This window comes from Marmota monax, unplaced genomic scaffold (assembly GCF_021218885.2).
Source record: "Marmota monax isolate L192 unplaced genomic scaffold, Marmota_monax_Labrador192_F-V1.1 WCK01_AAM20220418_F8-fsc00180, whole genome shotgun sequence".
Classification (NCBI taxonomy): domain Eukaryota; kingdom Metazoa; phylum Chordata; class Mammalia; order Rodentia; family Sciuridae; genus Marmota; species Marmota monax.
The window spans coordinates 1,924,753-1,948,555 of record NW_026693881.1 but is presented as its reverse complement, the minus strand read 5'-3'; the positions used below and the strand labels follow the sequence as shown (position 1 = coordinate 1,948,555).

At 40.5% G+C, this 23,803-nt stretch overlaps 1 protein-coding gene across 17 annotated transcripts in view; it reads right to left on the bottom strand.

Moving 5' to 3' along the window:
* Window positions 1-23,803, bottom strand: part of Aopep (aminopeptidase O (putative)) — a 312,146-nt gene that overhangs the window by 166,409 nt on the left and 121,934 nt on the right. The gene's annotated exons all lie outside the window — the stretch shown is intronic.

The following is a 23,803-nucleotide window of genomic DNA, read 5'->3' as shown; positions in this document are numbered from 1 at the left end:
AGGGGAAATAACTGGTTCTGTTTTAATTTGAGCAAACTTGGAACCTCTGATTTTTTGTCATTCTTCATTGAAAGGTGAAAGGTACAACAGATGTGCCAACTCCACATGAGTTAGACATGAAATGTTTATTTCCTGCTTATTGACAGGGGATCACATTCTACTTAATTGTTTAGATAATGTCCCCCACCTAACCACTTAGGGAACTGATGTTTTGTGTTTATTTACTCAACTTTACATGAATTAGAAATAGAAAACTCAAATGGCGACCTCTTCTTGACATTAGGGAATATTGGAATGGTGAGCTTTGCCAAGGTCTAAGAGAAAAGTGGGCAAATCCAATGGAATTATTATAGGAAAGAGTCAAGCAAGGGCTAACCAATGGGCCCCTGAGAGTGTCCTACTTCCTTGTGAGTCAAATGCATCTTCACTGCAAAGCTTCATGATTTTGTTTAAAGTCAGTTTCTAGAGCCTCAGATATATCCAGAATTCAAAGCTAAGTACAAAACATGTTCTAAAGCCAAATATAGATGACATTTGGATTATCTACACACTTCAGTCTCCTCATGTAGGGAGAGAACTGAAAGTTGACTAAGTGACAGATGTGTGGAGGAAAATGTTTCAAAGAATTGTTGCTACTGGATAGCATTCCGAAGAGGAGAGGTGGCTTGTCTTGAAATCTACCAGCGCACCATAAAACACTTTCCTGGTGCATCATGGAGCACATGTGGGGATAAGGGGGGAAGCAGATGACGCAGCAAGTGACCCTCCTGAAGTGGTGCACAGGGAGTATGTGCTGGATCAAAGAGGGGCCGGGGTGCAGTTGAGTGGCAGAGTGAATGCCTAGCAAGTGGTGCCCTGGGCGCCATCCCCAGTGCTGCCCAATAAGAGGTAAAGGGAAGGTTCACAGCATGAGAACAGCAGCTCTGTTTGCGCCTCCGCAGAGTGAGGAACCCCCTCAATGAGAAAGCATCGGAACCCGGAACAAAACTGTTTTAGTGATTTGAAGAATAATGTTTACAGTTTTGGTGTCACTGAAAGTTTAAAGATTAGACTGTCCATAAATCACAGATTTTTGTTTTTAGAAGGGTCTTTTGTCATCTTTTCTCCAACAGTCTCAATTTACAGAAGGGACTTGCTGAAGTCACACAGCTAGCTAGGTGGTGGTGGCCAGTGGTCAGCAGCAGCATAAACCACCCAGGTTCTTAACTGATCCCTTCAAGTCCTCCCAGTCTATGGCAAGCCACGAGCTATGCGCAAGTCAATCTAAACATTTGCTGGGGAAAAGGCAACACAGATTAACCAAAGTAAATCTAAGGATGGGTTAATTCTAGTCACAAAGACAATGAGTTGGAATTCTAGCAATGTAAGCTGAATTTTTGCAGTGCTTACTGAAAAAGGCTGTATTTGGTTCCTATTTCTAGGTTTTGTGAATTTTATTAATAATTAATAAGTAACAATGAGCACAGTAATAAATGGGCAAAGGAGGGGAAAATTCTTTTCTCATCAGTGCTCCACGTTGTCTTTCCTCAGGAAGGTAACCACTGTCGGAAGCTCATCATGAATCATTCCAGAAACCATTCTCAGGAGGCTGAGCAGAAGCACATGATGGACGGACACCACTGGCTTCTGTGTTGACACTGTGCCTTGGAGCTTCTCCAGGCTGCTCTACTTGCCTTTTCAAGGCTGTCCAACATCCCGCCACGTGGGCAGCAGAGTGCACTCCTTCATCTTGGCCTGACTGGTGGCGTACATTCATGGCTTCTAGAGCTTCGTTTTGCCAACAACGCTGAATGAACATTCTTGCCCGCTGACCTGCTGTACTTGGGTGAGATTTTAGCAGTGTTAAGTGCTGAATTAAAGAAAATGTGCTTTTGAAACTTTTGTGCTTTTGTCAAATTGTCCTCAAAGAATATACACCCCCACAATGCTAGTTTCTTTTTCCTTTTTAACTTTAAAAAAAAATGTTCTTTCTAGGTATACATGATAGTAGAGTGTATTTGGACATATCATACATACATGGAGTACAACTTCTGATTACTGCAGTTGTACATGATGTGGCACTGACACTGGCCGTGTGTTCATACATGAACACAGGTGACTTATGTCCCATTCATTCCACTGTCTTTCCTATTCCCAACCCTGCCCCTGCCCTTCAGTTCTCTTTGTCTAATCCAATGAACTTCTATTCTTCTCCCTCCTCTTATTGTGTGTTAGCATCCACATGTCAGAGAGAACATTCGGCCTTTGGGTTTTGGGGGGTTGGCTTATTTCACTTAGCATGATAGTCTCCAGTTCCATCCATTTACTGATAAATGCTATAATTTCATTCTTCTTTATGACTAATATTCCATGGTGTATATGTACCACTTTTTTTTTTATCCATTCATCTGTTGAAGGGCATCTAGGTTGGTTCCATAGCTTAGCTATTGTGGATTGAACTGCTATGAGCATTGATGTGGCCACATCAGTATAGTATGCTGACTTTAATCCTTTGGGTATATGCTGAGGAGTGGGATAGCTGGGTCATATGGTGATTCCATTCCAAGTTTTCTGAGAAATCTCCATACTGATATTAATGCTAGTTTCTTTTGCACCCACATTTTTCATTGCATTATACTCTATTTTTATTTTGGAGAGAAAGAATTACAAAAAGAAACTGTTGGAACATTTGATAAAATAAAAAATTTAGCCCTTTACTTGTCATGTGTTGTAAATATAATCCCCCCCCCGCATGTGTGTACTCCCGTTTTTGGTGTTGTTTATAGTATTTTATTCCAATGAAGAAGCTTAAATTTTTATGTAAATATGTTTATCATTGTTTCTCTTTATGGCGTCTGGATTTTATAGTCTGTAAAGTTTTCCACACATTGAATATAAATAAATTTATTCATATTTTATGTTTTCTACTGTGATTTGGTGTGTTTCTTAATGTTTAATATTTTATCTGGTGGAAGAAATATGGTATGCAACTAAATTTCCAAATTGCTAGCTGGTTGTCACAAAACTTAAGTGATCAATGAATCTTTCTCACTGATTTGAATGCCTCTTTATCATGTAGGAAATTCCAAGGAAAACTCTTTGGTAACTCTCTTTCTTCCATGGGTACTGTTTATTTTGGTTGTCTGGCAGTGGTTCTTCTGGTATCCACTTTTGGTGATTCATGTGTTCTTAGAAAAATCATTAATTTCAGCCAGATTGTCAAAATGATTTGCTGAGAAGTTCACAAAGTACTCGTTAAGATTCTTTTAATTCCCTCTGCATCTGTTGTTGTTTGCCACTTTCCACTTCTCATCTCTGTAAGTTCTTCCTTTCTTCCTCTTAATTAAGCTAGCCAATGTTAGCTCTATTTTTTTTGGGGGGGGGGACTCAACTTTTGGCTGCATCTATCAATTCTAGATTTCTTTTTCATGCTTGCTCAGTAATCATACCTGTTTTGATCTTTATTTCTTCTGCATTGCTTAAGATAATTGTATTGTTTTCTAACCTCCTGAGAAGTTATATTGAGCCGTGGATTGTCCATCATCAACAATTTCAGTGGCATCCCACAGACCTGAACCATAGGATGCTTTCACTTATGTTATTTTCCAGATATTCAGCAGTTTGGGTTTAATTTCTTCCTTGACTCAAAAGTTGAGAGGGAGTTTTATTCCTCTTGTATTATTTCCTAATATTATTACTTCGTTGCAATGTGGCCAGAGATAGTCTGATTTCTACTTTGAAGAACTGATTGACATTTTTAATAAATCTTTAGATGTGAGTAATTTTTATATATGTTCAATGAACACTTCTTAAAGCAGACCATTATACACTTAGCACTCTTCTTTCTAGTAACTGGGTAAAGCTGTTTTTGCATTACTGGCTTTCCTAAGAGCAGGAGACCCATTTTGTTCATATTTGTGTCTACTATCTAGTGCCATACTTGGTACACAGCTGCTGTTCAGGAAAAGGATGTGGAATGAGTGATGCTGTCTATGTCCAGTGGATTTATTTTTCTGAGGTTAACTGGCTGTGATAGTCTCTTCCCGACCAGCACAAGACTGACAGATGACTAAGTCACCCATTTCATAGAGTGCTATGGCAAAATCAGTGAATAAGAAAGTTAAAACAGGATTTAAATCCATTGTAGACACTCCTCTTTTTCTCAAGTGTCTTCTCATCTCTTCATTATACTCATCTTTTTAAAAAAATTTTTTGTTTTAATGCATTATACATGATAGCAGAATGCATTTATGCACTTTGATAGATCAGACATATATGGGGTAGAATTTCTCACTTTCCTGCTCATCAAGGCTCACATCCCGACTTACCCAAGAAACGAGGCTATCTGGGTTCCCTGGCTCTCCCCTTTCTCTACTCTTGTGACCCTCATTTCCCAAGTCATTTTGGCATAAATTCAAAAAAATATCTCTTATTCTCCAGCTGTTTTGGATGTCTCTTGTCTTCTTGGTAAAACTGTAACCAACTTGAGAATTCTAAGCTCCTCTGTATCCTGCAATGTATCTAAAAGAGTATCAATAAGTATCTGCTATAGCAACAGGAAAAACAGCTAGAAGTGTCAATAAGTGCCCACTGACTTCATCTTCCTGTGACCTCAGACACCCAATTTCACGTCTGTAAGCCAAAGTTTTCTATAAGAGCACACTATCGCCATTTTAAGACTTAAGAAATGTGGCAGTTTGTCAAACCTGACTACACTAGAGAGATGCAACCACATGGAGAAAATGGTAGACCACATTTCAGCTGGCAAACGACAATAGCACCATCAGAGGATCGGAGGTCAGTACCCACCTGCTCCACAGTCTCCTCCTCCACCCTTCAACGTGGCCCTCCCAAAGAGGCCATCCTCAGCTCTCATTCCTCCTTTCAGATCCACTCACTCAATCACTGTGACCAGCAGGTCTGCCTCTCAAACCTGTCCCCTTCTAGGTCCACTCATCCCAAACAGCTCCATGCAACCAACCACCTTCAGGTATAGCATTTGGGTGCTATGCTGGCTCCTTGCCTTCACTCCACCCAAGCTCATACACCGACCCCCCTGCAGCCAAGTCCTCCCCCTGACAGGGAATCCTGCCATTCTCCCCAGAGCCATCTTTGGTCTAACTCTAATGGTCACCACCCACAATCAACCAATTGTCAAGTCATCAGGAAACTTACAAAGCCACCATCTGAAATCCATTCTTTCTTTTCTATTCCCTTGTTACCACCCTACTGAGCACTGTTACCAAACATTGTTACCCATGCTTGCCTTATCCCCTCTAACTGGACCACTCTAATTGCTTCACAACTAACCAGTTTCTCTATGATCAAGTCTATCATATACCACCAGATTCATCTTCCTACAGTGTAAGATTAACTGCTTATGGTATCTCTGTGTTGGCTCCATTTATCAATCATAATTAATTCTCCATGTCATTTCCAGAACTATATGATAAAGGACTGGAAATATTTTAGTATCCTCTTCAGAAATGCCTTTAGAACTGCTAGGGAGTCAGACTCGATTCATTTTCTATCTGTTATTATATATTACTGTGTTAATCAGCTTTCTGTTACTATAATAAATAGCTGAGGTAAATAAATAATAAAGAGAAAAGTTTCACTTTAAAAGGCTAAGAGTCTGGGGGCCAGCCCATGGCTGGCTGGCCCCATCGTCTTTGGGCCTGTGGTGAGGCAGCAGTTCATGCTGGGAGTATGTGGTGGAGCAAACCTGCTTACCTCAAGGCCTGGAAGCTCAAAAGAGGAAGAGGAAGGGCTAGGTCTCCACTATGCTCTTCAAAGACCTGTCCTCAGTGACCTGAAGGCACTCTCAGGGGTACCACCTCTTATGTTAAACTTCCTCCCACCTTCCAATAGCACGATCCTGAAAATGGCACCCAGGGGCACTCTCCCACTGAGCCACATCCCCAGCCCTTTTGTGTTTTTAAAATTTTGAGATGGGGTCTCACTAAGTTGATGAGGCTAGCCTATAAATTGTGATCCTCCTTCCTCAGCCTCCAAAGTAGATGGGATTACAGATCTACTGTCATTTGTAAAAATGGGTTACATGTTCTTTCCATATTTTGAACAGAAGCCCTCTGTCACTTGTATGTAATATGAACATTCTGTCCCAATCTGTAGCTAATCGATTCATGAAAATTCAAGACCAGAATTTTAAATTTATTAATTTTATCACTTATAATGTTCTTACAATGCTTTTCATGTTCTAAGAACTGTGTATTACCCAAGGCCATAAAACATTTTTTTTTTACCCTAGCCAATGCTCATGTCCATCTTTAGTTTTTCTTTATGGAGTAGGGCAGAGGTGGAGGGTCATTTGTTTTCACAGAGGTAGCTCCTTTTTCCACTCCCATTCTCCCCATGGGATTTCCTTGGTGTCTCTGTGAAAGCCCGATTGATTACATGTGGACTGGGCGAGTCAGTTTTCTAGATGCTGCTTTAGTCCCCTGATCTGTCATTCTTCTGGCAATACTACTCTGTTTGGCTTCCACCATTTCTGAGAGAGCTACATCATCTTTAATATTTCCCCAGGATTGTAGTATGCCTTTTTAATCTGAATGAATTTTTTATTCATCTGTGATATTCAACATTTTGACATGACATACTTAGAAATATGTTTTCTTGTTTGGGGGTCACTGAGCAATATGTGTGGGTCAATTCCTTCCTTCCTTCCTTCCTCTGTCACTCCTTCCCTCCCTCCCCTCCTTTCTTGGGTCAATTTATTTGGTAAATCTTTACAAAGGTTTTGGCGACCATCTTCCAAGTACTCTATATTCTCTCTTTCCTCTGAGATTCCAATTAAGTCTCAGATCATTTGATAATGTTCTATAATTCTTCTATGCTCTGTTGAGTACTTTCAATCTTTTTGTTTGTTTTTCCTCTATGCTTCAGTTTATTTCGAATTAATTCTACTGACTTGTCTTCAAGTTCACCGATCCTTTCTTTTGCTGGGTCTTATTTATGCAACCATATGAATTTGTCATTTATGATCATTTTTATTTTTACACTTATAAATTCTTTCTTATAGCTTCCTTTTTTCCCTGTTATTCCCCATTCATGCATATTGTTTACCTTTCCTATTAAATCCTTTAATTTTGTTATTATAGTTATTTTAAAGTTCTTATCTGCTAATTCCAGCATCTTGGTTATCTAGTCTGCTTCTAGTAACTGATTTGTGTCTTGATTTTGGGCAACATGCTCCTACCTTTCCATCTTTTTCCTTATTTATTATTATCACTATTATCATTATCATTACTTATTATTTAACATTTGAGGTAGATAATAGAAAAGTAGAGATTAAGCAGATAATATTTACCCCAGGAAAGGTGTGCCCTCTTTTTTGGTCAGGCCAAGTCAGTACAACCAAACAACAGGCTGGTTTTGTTGAAGGTTAAGTCTGATTCAGTTTGCCACTAAGTCACAATGTTCTGAGGCTGGGATCAGTATTTTTCCTTCAGTGCAGCCAATTGAAAAGAAGAGATGCTGGGGTTATCTTGCAAGGATTTTAAACCAACTATCATGTTACTTTTCATTTTTAAAATTTTTATTTGTTTTGCAGTACCAGGGATCAAACCCAGGGCCTTTCTCATGGGTAAATAGTGCTCTGCCACTATGCTATATCCCAATCCCCCCAACCATCTTTTTTATTTTTAGTACTGAGGACTGAACCTGGGCAGCTTTCCTACTGAGCTGTACTCCAATCCTTTGCGGGGTTTTTTTTGTTTGTTTTTTTGTTGTTGATGTTTTTTAATTTTTTTAATATTTATTTTTTAGTTTTCAGCGGACACAACATCTTTGTAAGTGGTGCTGAGGATCGAACCCAGGCCACACGCATGCCAGGCGAGCGCGCTACCACTTGAGCCACATCCCCAGTCCATTTGCGTTTTTTTGAGACAGGTTCTCACCATGTTGCCAAGCCTGGCCTCGAAATAGCAATCTCCCTGTCTCAGCCTCCAAGTAGCTGGGATTACGGTTGTGTGCTATCATGCCTGGCACCCAACTATCATTTTTAAAGCTTTCAACAATCAATATCAAATCTTCTAGGAAAAAATTTTTTTAAAAAAGAAAGAAAATCACATCAAAGAAACAAAAGCTGTTTTCTAAAACCCAAACAAATGGAAATTAGAGCTGAAAATTCAGTAACTGAAATAAAACTCACTAGATAGACTTGATAGTATAGAAGAAATGATGATATTATCAATGAATTTAAAAGCAGATTAATAGCATTTACTTAATTTGAAAAAAGTAAGAAAATAGATTTTAAAAAAATGAACAGGACTCTGTGGGAAAATAATGAAATCTAAATCCATACCATCAAATTCTCAGAAAGCGAGGAAGAAGACTATAAGACTGAAAAAGTATTCAAAGAATAGTGACTGAAAACTCCCCAAATCTGACAAAAGAAAGCTGCAGTTTCAAGAGGATGGGCAAGTCCCTTAAAGGATGAAACCCCATCCCCCCAAAAAAATCTGTGCCAAAATACATCATGATTTAACTTCTGAAAAACTGAGAAAAATCTTGAAAGCACAGAGAATGACACATTACCTATAAAGGAACACCAATTCAAATGGCAGTAGTCTGTTTGAAATCAAGGGGCCAAAAGGAAGTGAGTAGCACAGAATTTTTCAAGTGCTAAAAGAAATGTCAATCCTGAATCCTGTATGCAATGTGATTATCTTTCAGGAATAAAGGAGGAATAAAGACAGTCTCAGATGAAGAAAAAATGAGGAATTTTTTTGCTAGTAAAACTACCCTGAAAGAATGGCTAAAAGTTCTGGTTTAAAAAAAAAAATCACAGAAGGCAGCTATGATATTCAGGAAGGAAAGAAGAGAACAGGTAAACTAGAGCTAAACAAACTACCCTTCACTTCCAATACCCTGCAGACATTATATGAGTGAATAAAAAGCTATAATACCATCTGATGTGACGATTTACCCAGAGGAAATACAAGGCCAAATGTATTTTTTAAGTGGGGAGAGTAAAGGGATCTAAATGTAAGGTTTTACTGTTCACCTACTAAGGTAAAATGTCAACACGAGTAGGCTGTGAAAGGTTGAACACACACAGTATTACGTAGAGAAACTACTAAGAAACACAGTACACTAAAAAATGTAAATAATTCACATAGAAATCAAAAGAATAATAAGAGATACACACATAAAGTAATAATTACATTAACTACAAATGATCTACATGTGATAACTAAAAGACAAACCCCAACTCAAGAACAAAAGAATCTGTCTAAAAAACAACATAACAACATAGGGAAGTTGAAAGTGAAAGGATGGTAAAAGATATATCACACAAATAGTAGTGTAAAAAAGCAGGAGTGACCACATTAACATCAGATAAAGCAGATGTCAGAAAAAAGAAAAGCACAGGAACAAAGAAGGTTACTTTGCCAAGATGACAGAACCATCCTAAATGTATATGTGCTGAATACCAAAGGTTAAAGTCCACAAAGCAGAAACTGATTGAGCTGAAAGGAGAAATGGGCAAATTTGTAACTACAGTTGGCTACTTTAATACCCCACTGTCAGTAAAGAGAAAATCAACAAGGATCTGGAAGAACCAAACGTCATCAGCCAATATCTGATTGGCATTTACAGATCCCTCTGCCTAATGATAGCAGAATACAGATTCAAGCATCGAAAAAACATTGGCCACAGTAGATCCTGGGTGTGTGTGTGTGTGTGTGTATTTAAAAGAATTAAGATCATACAGAGTATGTTCTCTGATCATAATAGAATGAAACTAGACGTTAATACTCAAAAATTGCCAAACACTTGGAAAGTAAACAATGTCCTTTTAAATAGCATAGATCAAAGAAGAAATCTCAAAGAAAAATGTAAAAACACAAAAATCTGAGTGAAAATATCAAAGGTTTTAGGATGCAACCAGAGCAGTGATGAGGGGCAAATTTATAGCACTAACTGCTTACTGTAGAAAATAAAAATCTCAAATCAATAAGTGCCTCAAGAAAGTAGAAAATATAAACAAACAACAACGAGACCAAAATAAACCTAGGGCCGGGAATAAAGCTCAGTGATACAGCATTTTCCTAACATCCTAACTTGCAAGCAGCCCTGGGTTTGGTCTGTAGTACCGTAAACAAATGAACAAACAAATCTACCACAAATAGAAGGAAGCAAATTCTAAAGAGCATAAATCAATAAAACTTAAAACTCTCAAAATTCAACATTAAAAATCCAATGATTCAATTATAAAACAGGTGAAAGACATGCACAGTCACTTCCTTTGAGAGTAAGGATAACACAAAAGCACATTAAAAAAAAACAACACAATGTAAATAGCCATTTGAGAAATGTGAATTAAAACCACAATGCAAGATCACCATAAACCTATCAGATTGGCTAAAATTTTAAAAAGTGATAAAATTAAATGCTAGTGAAGACTTTGAAAAACTGGATCACTCATACAACGCCAACAGAAATATAAAATGAGATAGCCTCCATAGGGAAATAGTTTTAACATTTAAACTTAAAAATATATATACCTTGGCAATTATACCATCTTGTGTATTTATCTAGAAAAATGAAAACTTATTTTCATGCAGAAACCTGTATGTGAATACTCAGAGTAATTTTATATATAACTACCCAATGCCATTCAGTGGTGAATGGATAATCTAAGTAGAATTCCACAGCAGTACATCCTTACCATAGAATTCTACTTAGCAATTAAAAAAGAACAAACTATTAATAAACATGGAAGCTTGGAGGAATCAACAAGAAAACTATACTGAGTGAAAAAAGCTAATTTCAAAATGATGCAACTGCATAATTCTATAAATACAGCACTGGTGAAACCATATCTAGAAAAGGAGAGCAGATTAGTGTCTGCAAGAGGTAAGGCCTGGAAGAAAGGCAGGTACAACTGTAGGGGGTAGGGACAGGGAGCCTTGTGGTGGTGTCCAAATAAGGATCTGAACGATGTGGTGGTGACACACGGTGGTGGCTGCCACACACAATTGAATTGCACAGAATTGTTCATGTCTGTTCATGTATGTACAACTGAGCTATATATATCCCCAGCACGCGTGCACACACACATACACACATATACACACACACACAGAATGCAGAGAAAGGGATGCATGTTCAACTAGTGGAATCTGAATAACCGGTGGATTATACCAATGTCCATTTCCTGTTTGGATACTTTACTATACACAACACCAAATCAAGGTGTGAACACTGGGGAAGCTGGGTCACAGGTACATGGAATCTCCATGCACATTTCTTTGCAACTTCCTGGGACTCCATAATCACACAGAATAAAAAGTAAACACAGGCACATACACAAATACGGTACAATTCCCCAGGATTTCATCTCAGTTTCTTCTCTGATGGGCTAGCGTTATATGAGCACTGGGGCCAAAAATGTTTACAGTCTCATTTATGAAGAAGACTAAAACTCCAATCAGTTGATAGAGTCTCCTCAAATGTTATAGGTGGATCTTGCTCATTTTTATTTTTACTCCTCAATTTGTCATTAATTAAAGTGGCTATGTGCTACTGTAATTAAAATAATATTCTTTTTAAATGTAGTATTGAAAAGAAGGTGAAAATTTAGTACACAGACATGTATCTTCAATAGTCAGTCAAAGCAAACACTGCTGTTATAATTAGAAAACTTTCAGCATGCAAATCCTTTTTCACCAAAACCCACTGCTCACTCCCTAACGAGGGAAACGCCAGTGTTTACTCTGGCTCTCTATCTGATCTTATTTCATGTAAACATGCATGTCTCTCACTTCTCTGAAGTTTAAGCAAAGATCCCAGCTTGCCTCTGTTACCTACAGGTCTGCAGACAGCCTTCTGTGCACAGGTCCATCCCAGAGTGTCTGCCCCAGACAGACAGGAAACACAGGACTCAACTAAGTCCTTGACTTGCTCTTCCAATGTGACTTCCAACAGAAACTCATGACAATTCCATAGCAGCAAGACTGACCTGGTTCCGACCTTCCCAAAACTCTCAGTCTAGTAGGAGCCTCTTGCTAGAGTCTACACTTTAGGGTTTACATCATTTCATTTGATCTTTAGTACAACTTATGCAGCAAAGGTATTACACATGTGGAAAAGTCAAAAAATACTAGGACTTCCAATTTAAGTCCAGTGCCTGTTCCATTATACCATGGAATTCCACTTTGTATGAATCTGACTTACATAAACTAAACCACAATCACTCATAATAGTAAAATGGACACTAACAGTTTGAATAGTACTGTGAAACATTTGACATGTATACTTCATCATAGAATATAATTTAATTTATATTATATGGTCATGTTAAACTACAGATTTCTCTTCTTCTTCTTTCCTCCCCCTCCCCCTCCCCCTCCCCCTCCTCCTTGTGTGTATGTGTGTGTGTGTGTGTGTGTGTGTGTGTGGCACTGGGGATTGAACCCAGGGCCTTGTGCATGCAGGGAAAGCACTTTACCAACTGAAGTATATATATCCCCAGCTCTAAACTATAGATTTCTATTAACGAATCTACACAGACTATATTTTTGTGGGTACTTCAAAGTACTTTAAGGGCACCTAAAACTACTGGGCTTTTAGACTTAGGTGCTTAATATAAAATATTGTACAATTTTACATAAAATGTGACTCCACTGTTCCACAACAAATTCAGTAATACAAAATAACAGAAAACTCTGGTAGGAAATAAGTACAGATGGTAATAACAAGAACTCTAAGTGATAACTTCCAAAGCCAGGAGCAGAGAGAAGGAAGGGACTAAGCTTGCTCCTTTTATAATAATTCTCTTGCAAGGATTCCTGGGGTTGCAGGAGAACTGCCCAGGGGTTGCACAAGGATGACCTCATACCCTCAGTGACCTCAGGATCCCCCACTAGGCACCATTCTTAAAGGTTCCACAACCTCCCAATAGCGAGAACCTTTGGTGGAGGGGTACAAAATTTAACCATATTCAAACTGTAGCAGCTCATAAACCATATGAATATAAAGAATATTCTGTAAGGCCCGATTACATAGGTATCTTTTCTAAAGCATTAAATGTGGGCTTTTATAAAATTAGTTTATGGACATCTTGGAATGTTTATACATTTAGCAAAGCACACCTGGCAGCTTGCTATATTTTGTTTGTGTTCTTTAAGAGGTGCCAGTAAAAATCCATTGCCTGCCACCTGACAGATGCACATTGCTTCTGCCTCCCTCTTGGGTACTTCTTCATAAGACAAAGCTCTTTTGCTCTGACTCTTGGGTTCCATCCCTACCTCTCAATTTCCCACAGTGCTCTTCAGTTTTAATTTCCACCAACAATTTTTGGCTTCAACTCTACTAACCTTGGTCACACTAAAGCCGACCCTGGCCAATGAAGTGAGCGTGGACTTTATAAGGATGGGTCAGTTGTTTGTTCCTGAACACAGAATGTGTTTCAGATCTTCCAACACTGTCCTGATTTCAAATGCTCATATCCTTTCCAATAAAGGCAACTCTTAAAATAGACAACCAAATTATTTTAATTTTTATGATTTTGAAACTTTCCATATGAAAAAACTTTCAAAAATCAGAAATAAAATTTTAGGTCACACATTTCAATTTTGGGTCAGCAAAACATAATTAGTGTACATGTATTTTACCTATTTGAGTTCTCTATTCTAGTGGTTCTTAACTGCAGATTACAAGAACATCTGGTGACTTGTGTATTGGTTTTAAGAGCTGACAAAGACTTCTGTTCAGCAAAATCCTCTTGTTCCTAGACTATTAGGGCAAGGCTATATTTTTCAGAGTCCCTTGCAATTAGGCTTCACAATGTGACTGCACTCTAGCTCAGGAATGAAAGTAAGAGTGAAGTTAGCTACCACCAGGCCTGGCTCATGCAGACTTCCATGTGCAATCCTCAATGATGTTTTTTCAAACCCTTTGACCATGTGCATGTCAGTTGATAGCTAATATAGGAAATTTTAATTTTTTTTAGTACAAAATAGTAGTAATAATGCTAGCAACAAATTTAAGCACTGTCCACCTCATCTAACAATCCTAAGAGGTAAGCACTAGAGTAAATCGTCCCCATTTTTCAGATGTGAAAGTGCAGCGCAGAGAGGTTAACAACTGACCCAAGATCGCACAGCTAAAGAGTGGCAAGGCTGGGCAGGAGCCCTGCAGCCCTGCTGCAGTCTGTGCTCTCCGCTGCACTGCCTCCATTACATTCATTCCTTCCAGACAGCAATGTGTGCTCCGAAGTCGGAATCTCTCAAGTTAGCCTAAATATGTGTTCAGCCAGGAAGTCCTAACTAGCTAAGAGAATCTTGTCTTCAGCTTTCCTAGGATTTGGTTAGGACACCAGAGGCCAATTCCTCATACACTCGTTAGTTAGAAAAACAGCAACCTTGGGCTTGGATTTCTAAGTCTCAATTAAGCATCTTAGAACAATTTTCTCTGCTGATATTTAGGGACAATCTGAGAGCAAGGAAAAAGTAAACAGGGTTATTAAAAGGTAACTCGTGGCTCCTTCCTCTGCCCTCTCTCTCAGACCAGGATGGAAGGGCTGCGGCTGTGGCCTTGCTTGGTTCTGATGAGGGCAGAGGTCCATAGGGCAGATCCAGGCAGCTGCCAAGGAACAAGAGGGAGGGTGCTCCCCGTGGAATTCCAAAGTGGAAGCAATCCAGATGCCAGAGTGGTGGCATCTTGGGATCTAGTCCTGGGGAATGAAATGGTGGCTAGAAGCTTGCCCAGGCCCAGTTTTCAGAACCTCTGCCGGGGACGGAGGTCCCAGGACACCCACCATTCTCCCCAGTGTGCTCATCTGCCTTCTCCACATGGTGTTCGGCACATCAGATACTCTTTCTCCAATCTCTACCTCAGTTCTCAACTCACTTTAATGTCTTCTAACATCAACCCAAACAGTTTCATGGGAGTAAATGTATGCTAGATAAACAGACGAAAGAGAAAAATATATCTTTTCTGATATTTAGAAATAATTACCTTCCTCTTTTAAGTTCATTATTCCCATGCACAATGATCCCCACTCATACACCATATTTTCACACCATTCTCAAACTGGCAGTGAAGTAATTAAAAAGCACATGGGTGAAAAAAACAGAGACCTGGATTTAAAAAATAATCCCTGACATAGCTCCATATTTTACCAGCTCAAAGGGAAGCTGGAAAAGCTTCTGAACTTTATCTCTCAAAGGAAATCAGTAAGATAATAAAGGTTTAATCTTAAGAGTATCAATAAATACAATCTTCATGGATACTTCAAAAACCTTCCAATTACCAGCATCCTATCTCTCCACCCGGGGCCTGGGAAATATTTGCAGAGGAATTCTTGGCCCAGAATCTATCCTTAAGGTTCTTTCCACTCACAGGTAAAGGCATAAATTCACATTTGGCAGAGATATTATAAATAACATAGTTTCCCTGTTAAAAAATAAATAAGAAAATACTGATTAAAATGTCAATTCAGCAAAGCAAGTCTGCCTTCTGTATCTTGGAATAACTTAGGGCTCAAAATCTTCTGAATGCTTTTCTGGACCCTTCAAAACTATGCAGACGTTTCCGCCTCTGGTTTTAAGTCCTAGCGTGTGTTACGGGAATCTGAAGAGCTTTCCAGGGCTCCTTCCTTCATCACACTGAGTTCTAGCGGGCTGGGGCCAAGCCATATTTCTTCTGGCCTTTAGCAAAAAAACAAAAAAGACAAAAAAAAAAAAAAAAAAAAAAAGAGCCCACATGTCTTAGGACACAGTGAGTTCTTTGAAACCAAATGGAAGCAGAATTACTGCCCAATCTTCTAAGTGTGTCATGGATTGATGAGTCAACATTTGAAAAGTACTTAAAAGTTCTCAGATGAAAGACCACAGATCTGTATAAAGTATTATCATTATAAAAATAACTCAATTTTCCTGTGGTGGTTTTTTAAAGAAATGTTCTTTTGGTTGCTGTTTGAGACCAATTTTTTTCTTCAAAAAAATAATAAAACTCCTCCAAAGTTGGACGTCCCTATAGATGAATATTAAATCATTAGCATTTGTCTTGGATTCAGACAGGGGAGTAGGTACTGAGGAATGCCTTTGAGAATGCTCAAGGCGCTGCCTGGAATGTACCAGTCAAGGAGTGTTAGTGCACTTTCAAATTCTGTTACCATCAGATTTAATGACTTAACTTCCTGTCACATTTTTTGTTTTTCATTTCAGCTTAATATTAAAGGAAACCCATTATTTTTCCATGATTACAAAGTAAAACACAATTCTCTCTCATCTGTTGTGCTTGCTCCCAGTCCTTTCTCCTGTTTGTGAAGAGACGCTGTGCTCCAGTCCATGGGCACTGAAGGAGGAGCAGACTCCATCAACTCCTAACAGTTGAGTGACCCTCCTTCGAGGACAAACATAAAATCTCCTCACTTCCCTGTGTGCAATGACTTTAATGAGACTAAATTATGTTGGAAATATGTCATTTAATATCTGAAACTTTTTCATAGCATTCTGATGAAACAGAATAAGATATTATTTCAAAGAAGTTGCTTGAAAAAATTGTATTAAGCATTGTCTAATTCTTTAATAAATTAATTCATTAAAAATGTAGGCATAATTAATAGACCAAGGGAAACTAAAGTTTATTCTCTATGGCCCACAAACACAGCTCAGATTCTTCAGACTGACGAACTACGTCCTGGGAGCACATCAGATATGAAGAAAGAAGTAATGTGAAGGTAGCACTTGTTCCTCCTTTCCACTTGTTCCTTCTGTGTGTATGTATGTGTGTGTGTATGTGTGTATATGTGTGTGTATATGTGTGTGCATGTGTATGTGTGTATCTAGATGTAGGAAATCATGCAATGTCCTTCAAGAATCTAATTCTGTCTGAAACCAAGTCCAGTGTATATGTGCATGTGTATGTGTGTATGTGTACGTGTGTATGTATGTGTGTATATGTATGTATGTATGTGTGTATGTGGGGGGGGGGGGGACTGAACCCAAGGCTGCTCTACCACTGGGCTATACCCCAGGCCTTTTTTATTTTGAGGTAGGGTCGTGGTCAGTTGCCCAGGCTGGCCCTGAAGGAGCTGTCCTCCTGCCTCAGCCTCCCCAGTGGCTGGATGGTAGGTGTGCCAGAGACAGCACATGGCTCTACTTGTTCTGTCTTTCTACCTGGGCTTGGACAAAGCTCCCCACTCTCTCTCAAGGGTTTCCTCCTGACAGTCCCTACAGTTATGATTTGTTAAGCAACCTATGCTCTGGCTCCAAAGAGTCAGGTGCTTCCCAAAGTGATGAAATAAAGAAGACACCATGCGAGTTAATTTCAAAGAACTCTTGAATCAGGACTTTAAATTATATTCTTGGTCAAAAGGTATAATAGTGTTTTTCATGTCCTTTCAAATAAGAGAAAGAAAAATGGAGGTTTGGAGGACGCATTCAAGGGCTTTAACAGGGATGCTTCTCTTTGGCTGCCCAGCCAAAGCATTTTGGACAGATAATTGGACTAGGAAGAGTGTCCCTGGAAACCCTCAGTGAGCCTTCCCACCCAGTGGTTCATTTCCATTTCTCCTGGATCCTACCCCGCCCTCCTGTGGCTCCATCCTCTGCTCTCCTCCTTGACCTACTTGAGTCATGACTCAGCGCCCTCGGGTCTGTCCCCTCTCCTGCCCCTCCTGGCCCCTGGGCTTCTCTCTGACAAATCCTCTGGCCTCCCTCCTGGACTTGGCTTCGAAGACCTTAACCACCTCACAGGGCACAGCTCTCAGGCCTCCCCCCAGGGTCCCAACTACTGGTGATTTCCATTTCCCTTAAAGTTCTAAGTCACCAAGGATTAGAACCACACAATCAGACTCGATTGCTGTTCCTTAATCTTTCACAACTTTTCTTTCCAATGAGGAGGCAGCTACTCTGAGGACAAGGAATAGCTCTTAGAAACCTCAGCGTTTGTATAAACTGGACAAACAGCCAATGGATGGACTGGGATGAGGCATGTATCTCATGACAGAGTTAGAGCCTCACTTGGGGATAACAGAATTTAAGATTAAATGAATTTCAGATTTCAGCTCCTTTACCGAGAAGATAGGGAGACACACGGGTTAAGAATGGATCACAGAACTTCTCACTAACGGAACAAGAACTTCTGCCTTAAAGCAGCATTTCTGTTGCTTCACCAGCTGATAATTCAATATTATGTGGAAGTTAGATTTGAAAATCTCTCCTAGGGATTTGGAGTAAATGAAACATGTGCCCTGAGTTTGACCATTTCTGCTATGAATTTTTGGAGTTGCCACGTAAGTCAATCTTACTTGGCTTTAGTTTCCACCTCCATAAATGAGGCGGTTAGACAGATGACCTTTAAAAACCAACCAAACAAAACAAAAACAAGACTGAAGAGTAATCTGTACCCTCTGTTAGATCTTCACCAGGGCGTCATTGTTTACCCTGCCCTCCATCCATTTTGAACACAGCCCACTTGGAGGGTCACATATTTATGTATTCAAATAAATGCCATCCCAAAATAAGAAAAGAAACATGATACGGAATCCCAGCCACTGCCTTCATCACCTCTAGAGCCACTGACTTCCTACGGGCACTTTATTAGACTGTAAAACACTAGTCGAAAAGATCTTCAACCTGTTTTTCTTTTTCTTATTACTTTATGAGTGGACAGGATAGGGAAAACCTAACTGAACTTCAGTACCAGCAAACATGACACAGGCAAAATACTTTCAAGTCTGGAATGATCAGGTTGATAGGGATTGACCTAAAAGTTCTAATGTGTGGGACACCAATCACCTCTCCAACATTAGTAAAACAGCACATGCCAGAGCCACTTTCTTAAATCAAGCAATCTCTGTGGCAAAGGAAAGGGGATCAAAATATCAAGGCCCACATGCCACTGGCTTGAGGTATGTGTCAGATTTATTGTGGCCAAGAAGATGAAAACCAGCCACTATTAAGGAGGGTGTGTGTGTGCAGCATTCAGACATCAGAAAGTCTGAAATTATATGATCAACCCAGAGAGGTTGCTGGGTAGATGATAAATAAAGCATACGTTTAAGACAGAAGGGCTGAAAGCAGCCGGGGCGGGGAGAGAAACAAGCCCTTGAGCAGCAGCAGCACCTGCCCCTGCAGGAAGAGCGCCAAGCCAAAGATAGCGGGTGAATCCAGGTCATATGGAGAGGCTAGATGACAGTGAGCAGAGAGGTCGCTGACACAGGCTCAGAAATAGGGGGCTGGGGTGGGGCCCCGGGATGCAGCCCAGGGCACAGACCTTTCAGAGAAAGGAACTGGGAGTGATGCCCGTGTGACGAAGACCTGGGGAAACGGCCGAGAGGATGGAGAGAGGGACAAGCAGCGAGAGACACTGGAAACTGGCACTACTTCTGAGCGGACAGGAGGACTCTGGCCTAGGCCCATCGAGGCGGAGAGGCAGGTGACAGCTAACCACAACTCCAAGGCCAGTGAGCCAGCAGCAGATTTCATTAGGGCAGTGAACCTCTAAGGCCAAAGGTGGGTGTGTGAAAACCCAATGACGGAGACGTCTTAGTTTTCCTGGCTCTCCTTGGTACCACTTACATCCCACTTCCTCTCCCATTTGGCGGACCCCCTTCCCACTTATACAATCGCCATCCACCAAGTCACAGCTCTAGCCACCACCAGTGGTGCCCCTTGCTTTGGGGGGTGGGGCAGGGCTCTGCTCAACTGTGCCATCGTCAAGCTTGGTTTACTGGCATGTGTAAATGGCCCCATATCTGTGGCCACCACTAAGTTCAAATCCCAGCCCTTCCTCACCAATTCTGGTACCTTGAGGGCACTATCATAACATCTCTGAATTTTTTCACCTAAAGTGATAAAACATTGAAATACCTATCATGCAGGAGTGCTGAAAGAGTCGTATGGGGTTTAATACATATAAAGCCCTCACATACAGGGCATGTGATTGTAGTCTAGAACTGGAAGTGGTTATCATTCATTCTCAGTTGTCTTCTCCTTTAAAACATACATACATACATACATACATACATACATACATACATACATACATAAATATCCTGTTTGGACTACTGCCTCCTCTCCTCTCCTTTTCTCCACGTATTGGAGGTCAGACCATGCATAGTAGGCAAGTGCCTTACCACTGAGCTGCATTGTCAGCCCATTCCTCTCTCTTTGAAAAACCTTCAAATCTTTTTCCCTACCCAAGTACCAAAGGCCTCATCATGCTCCATCTTGCCCATTGGGAGAGAAATCAAGTTGATAATGCCACTGAAACAAAAGGGTCACACTTCATATTACAAACTCTAAACAGCAATGTGGATGACAGGATTGGGAAATGATTACATAAAGGAATAATTTGGAGAGTGAGAGCCCCAGTAGGTAGGTTGTCCTTACAGCATATTTTCTAGCTAAGTATCATTCCTTCTCCTTCTGAATAAGACGAGCCTCATCTGGCTTTGCTGCTACATCTCTACATGCTTCTTTTTATGCTAATTCAATCTAATTTGAAGGCAATTGGTATAACCAAGAAAACACGATCCACCTCTTTCTTTATGGCTCTGCCACCCCACAGCATATGAGTGCCAAGAGACACTAGTAAACTTTTCCAACTAGCATTTTGCCCAGACAATGGGCTGAGTGGAAATTGAATGAAACAGATAAGGTCTGATGACTCATGTTTCAAAATAAATTTCTAGTTAAATACAGCCTCAAAGGCTAATCACTAGATGCAGAGCACCCCAGTTAGAAACAGGACACTCACTACAATCAACAATGCCCTGCAGGATCGAAAACACAGGATCCTGGACACACAAACAGAACACAAAAGCTATTGCCACAGCAACATGGACAAATTTAAAAAAACATATAGCAAATGTTTTGAGAGTGAAAACAAGCTGCAGGTTACAAACAAATGCCTCTGTTCACACTACGTTTTAAAATATGCCAAGCAGAGCTGGGTGCAGTGGTACACACCTATAATCCCAGCGGCTCAGGGGGCTGAGGCAGGAGGATCACAAGTTCAAAGCCAGCCTCACTCAGCAACTTAGGGAGGCCCTGAGCAATGTTTCGAGATCCTGTCTCAAAATAAAAGGGGCTGGGGATGTGGTTCTAACCCTGGTACCAAAAAAAAAAAAAAAAAAGTGCTAGCAACATTGAACACAAATTAAGAATCTATGTATATGAAGTAAAAAATAATAAAGACAAACATGAGAACACAAAGATAACAGTGGTTGCTGGGAAAGAGCAGGGCGGGACTGAAACAGGGATGGTAAGAGGGAGCTCCTATCATGTTGACCTGTGTTATCACAAGGTCCAGTGTGCCCTACTCTTGGTTGATGTCTCTGCTGATGCTGTCAGTGTCATCTCTGAACTCAGTTCAGTTAAGTAGCGCAAGAGAGCAATGGGGCATGCGTGAGGGAAGGAGTCATGGTCACTCCTCGCCGCCCGAGCCACATACAGCAGTTGAAACGCCTCTGAACCAAGAACTCGGTTGCTTCTGGCAGGGCCTCTAGGAAGGCTCTGCTATCCCTTCACACCAGCTCTTTTTTTTCCCAAATGCACAAGGAAGGCAAAAATATTCTAAGAAATACTAACAACTAATAAAACTCATCATGGAATTGCTTATTCCTGTTAATTCCCATAAGCCAACCACTATGCCAAAAAATGACAGCATAAAGAAAAAAGAAAGATAAGGCAACCCAGAGTTGTTCTCCTTTGTAATGTTTCTTTACTCATTAGTAAATCAAATATAGGAAGCATTGGGAGAAAGTTCCTGTCCCAAGAAGTGAAACAGAAGTCGGGTGTGGTGGCCCGGACCTGCAATGCCAGTGACTCAGGAGGCTGCAGGCAGGAGGACTGCACATTTGAAGCCAGCCTAGGCAACTTAGATGCGGTCTCACAATACAAATAAAGGGTGGTGGGTGCAACTCAGTGGCAGGGCACTGGTTCAGCATGCCCATGGCCCCGGGTTCAAGCCCTAATTCCAAAAAAAAATTGAAATAAAAACAGTTTAATTAGTTTTGTGCAGCCTTTCCATGGTTCTTGGGGAAAACAAAACGAAAAAGTCATATGAGTACAAGGGATTGAACATGGATTGTGTCTCCCGGGAGTCCACTGTCATTAAAGGCCTGGTCCCAGAGAGGCACTGGGACTTTTGGGTGGCGGAAACTAGAGGGAGGCCCTTAGGTCACTGGGCTTCCTCAAAAAATAGCTCTCTGGACCTCCTTGATCACTCTCGGGAGAGGGCTACCACAGAAGGAACAAGTCTAGCCCACCCTGTGTCTGTCTCTCTGCTCCAGAGACCCCTCACTCTGCCACACCCTCCCGTCACGGCCAGGCACCACAAATGAACTGATCCAGGCACCATATTCCTGAACCTCCCAAACTGGGAGCTAAATAAACCTTTTCTCTTTAAAAGTTAGCTGCCTGGCCTTTTCCAGTAGTAACACAAAACTGCCTGATTTTTGAAGAACTGTGTCATTTCAATGACTCTGTACATGAGTAAAATATCCTTATGTTGATATATAAAATTGGCTTTGCACAACAAAGAGATGAATGGTAAAAATTCATATTCATAATTTCATTTTTTCTTTACTTAGGACAATATTAAATAGCAAACAAGACATGACATGGGAAGTTGAGAGCCTGAGGAGGAAAGGCACATCAGTAACTTTAAAGACACTTCCCCTGCTTTGGAATCAGGAGGAGCACACTGTCGTCTCTGCAGAGCCCTGCCAAGTATGAGGCTAGCCCAGCAAAGGCTCAACCTCTGAGCTCTCCCCAAAAGGAGGTCTGGATTCTAACCGCCTGAAATAAATTTCTAATGAATTGAAAATTTCTGCATCTAGGTGATCTCCTCACCAGCATCTTGGAGAGTGTAGTTTTGTCTGTATGCTTGGAAAAGAAAGAAAAAAATGATAAGCCCGTGCCATTTTGAAGATGGGGAGGGAATTGAATGAGAAATATTGACTTCCTTTTCTAATGTTAACAGCATTCTCTCCCAAGACCACCTTTTCTCTATACATCAATAAGTATATAGGGTTATAATTTTGCAAAAATATCTTGAATAAACTTGCAAAAATGTGTGTAGGTGTTTCCATGCTACACACTCACTGTGGGGAATGTACAATGGAACCACAGCTCCCTCTGAAGCCTAGATCTTGGCTGCCAGGACTTCCTGAGGGCTCCTCCCAGGGCTCCCCGTCAGGAGCGAAGGCCTCTGGTTTTACCTTTACTATCCTACTTAAGGCATTTCATAAACATTCCTCAAACAGCTCAAAAGCCTAAGAGACACATGATGTGAAACTGTAATGACTGAAAAATCAAAGTTTAAAACAGATTTTCTCCAAAGTTAGAGAGCACAGTCCTTGAGACGAAGAGACTCTGGGCAGTCCTACCTTCAGCCACTGCCCTCCCCACTCTAGAGAGCTGTGCTGCGTCTGGCACATCTCAGTCTGGAAGGAACATGAAATCACCTGCAGCTTCCAAATGCTTTACTGGGAAAATGAGTGACTAGCAAGGCCAGCTAGTCTTGGTTCTTAAGATAATTTATGCTAACAAATCTTGGGAATTAGTGATGCTGGTCAACTTATTTTACCTAGCACCAGGTTTATCTGTTTGCAGTTTTGGAACTTTCCTTAATAAATAATCAACAATCCTTAAATTGGTGGCCACTGCCCACAGGCAAACCACCAGAGTGTTCTGCCTGTCAGAATGCAAAACAGCCAGGGAAGCATGGGTTGGGAAAACAGGAAGGATTTATATTATAAACATGTTACTGTCCAGCTGCTCATTTTCCTGGCTGGTCTGATGTTACAGTTTTACTTGATTCTCTGACATGGTTGAAA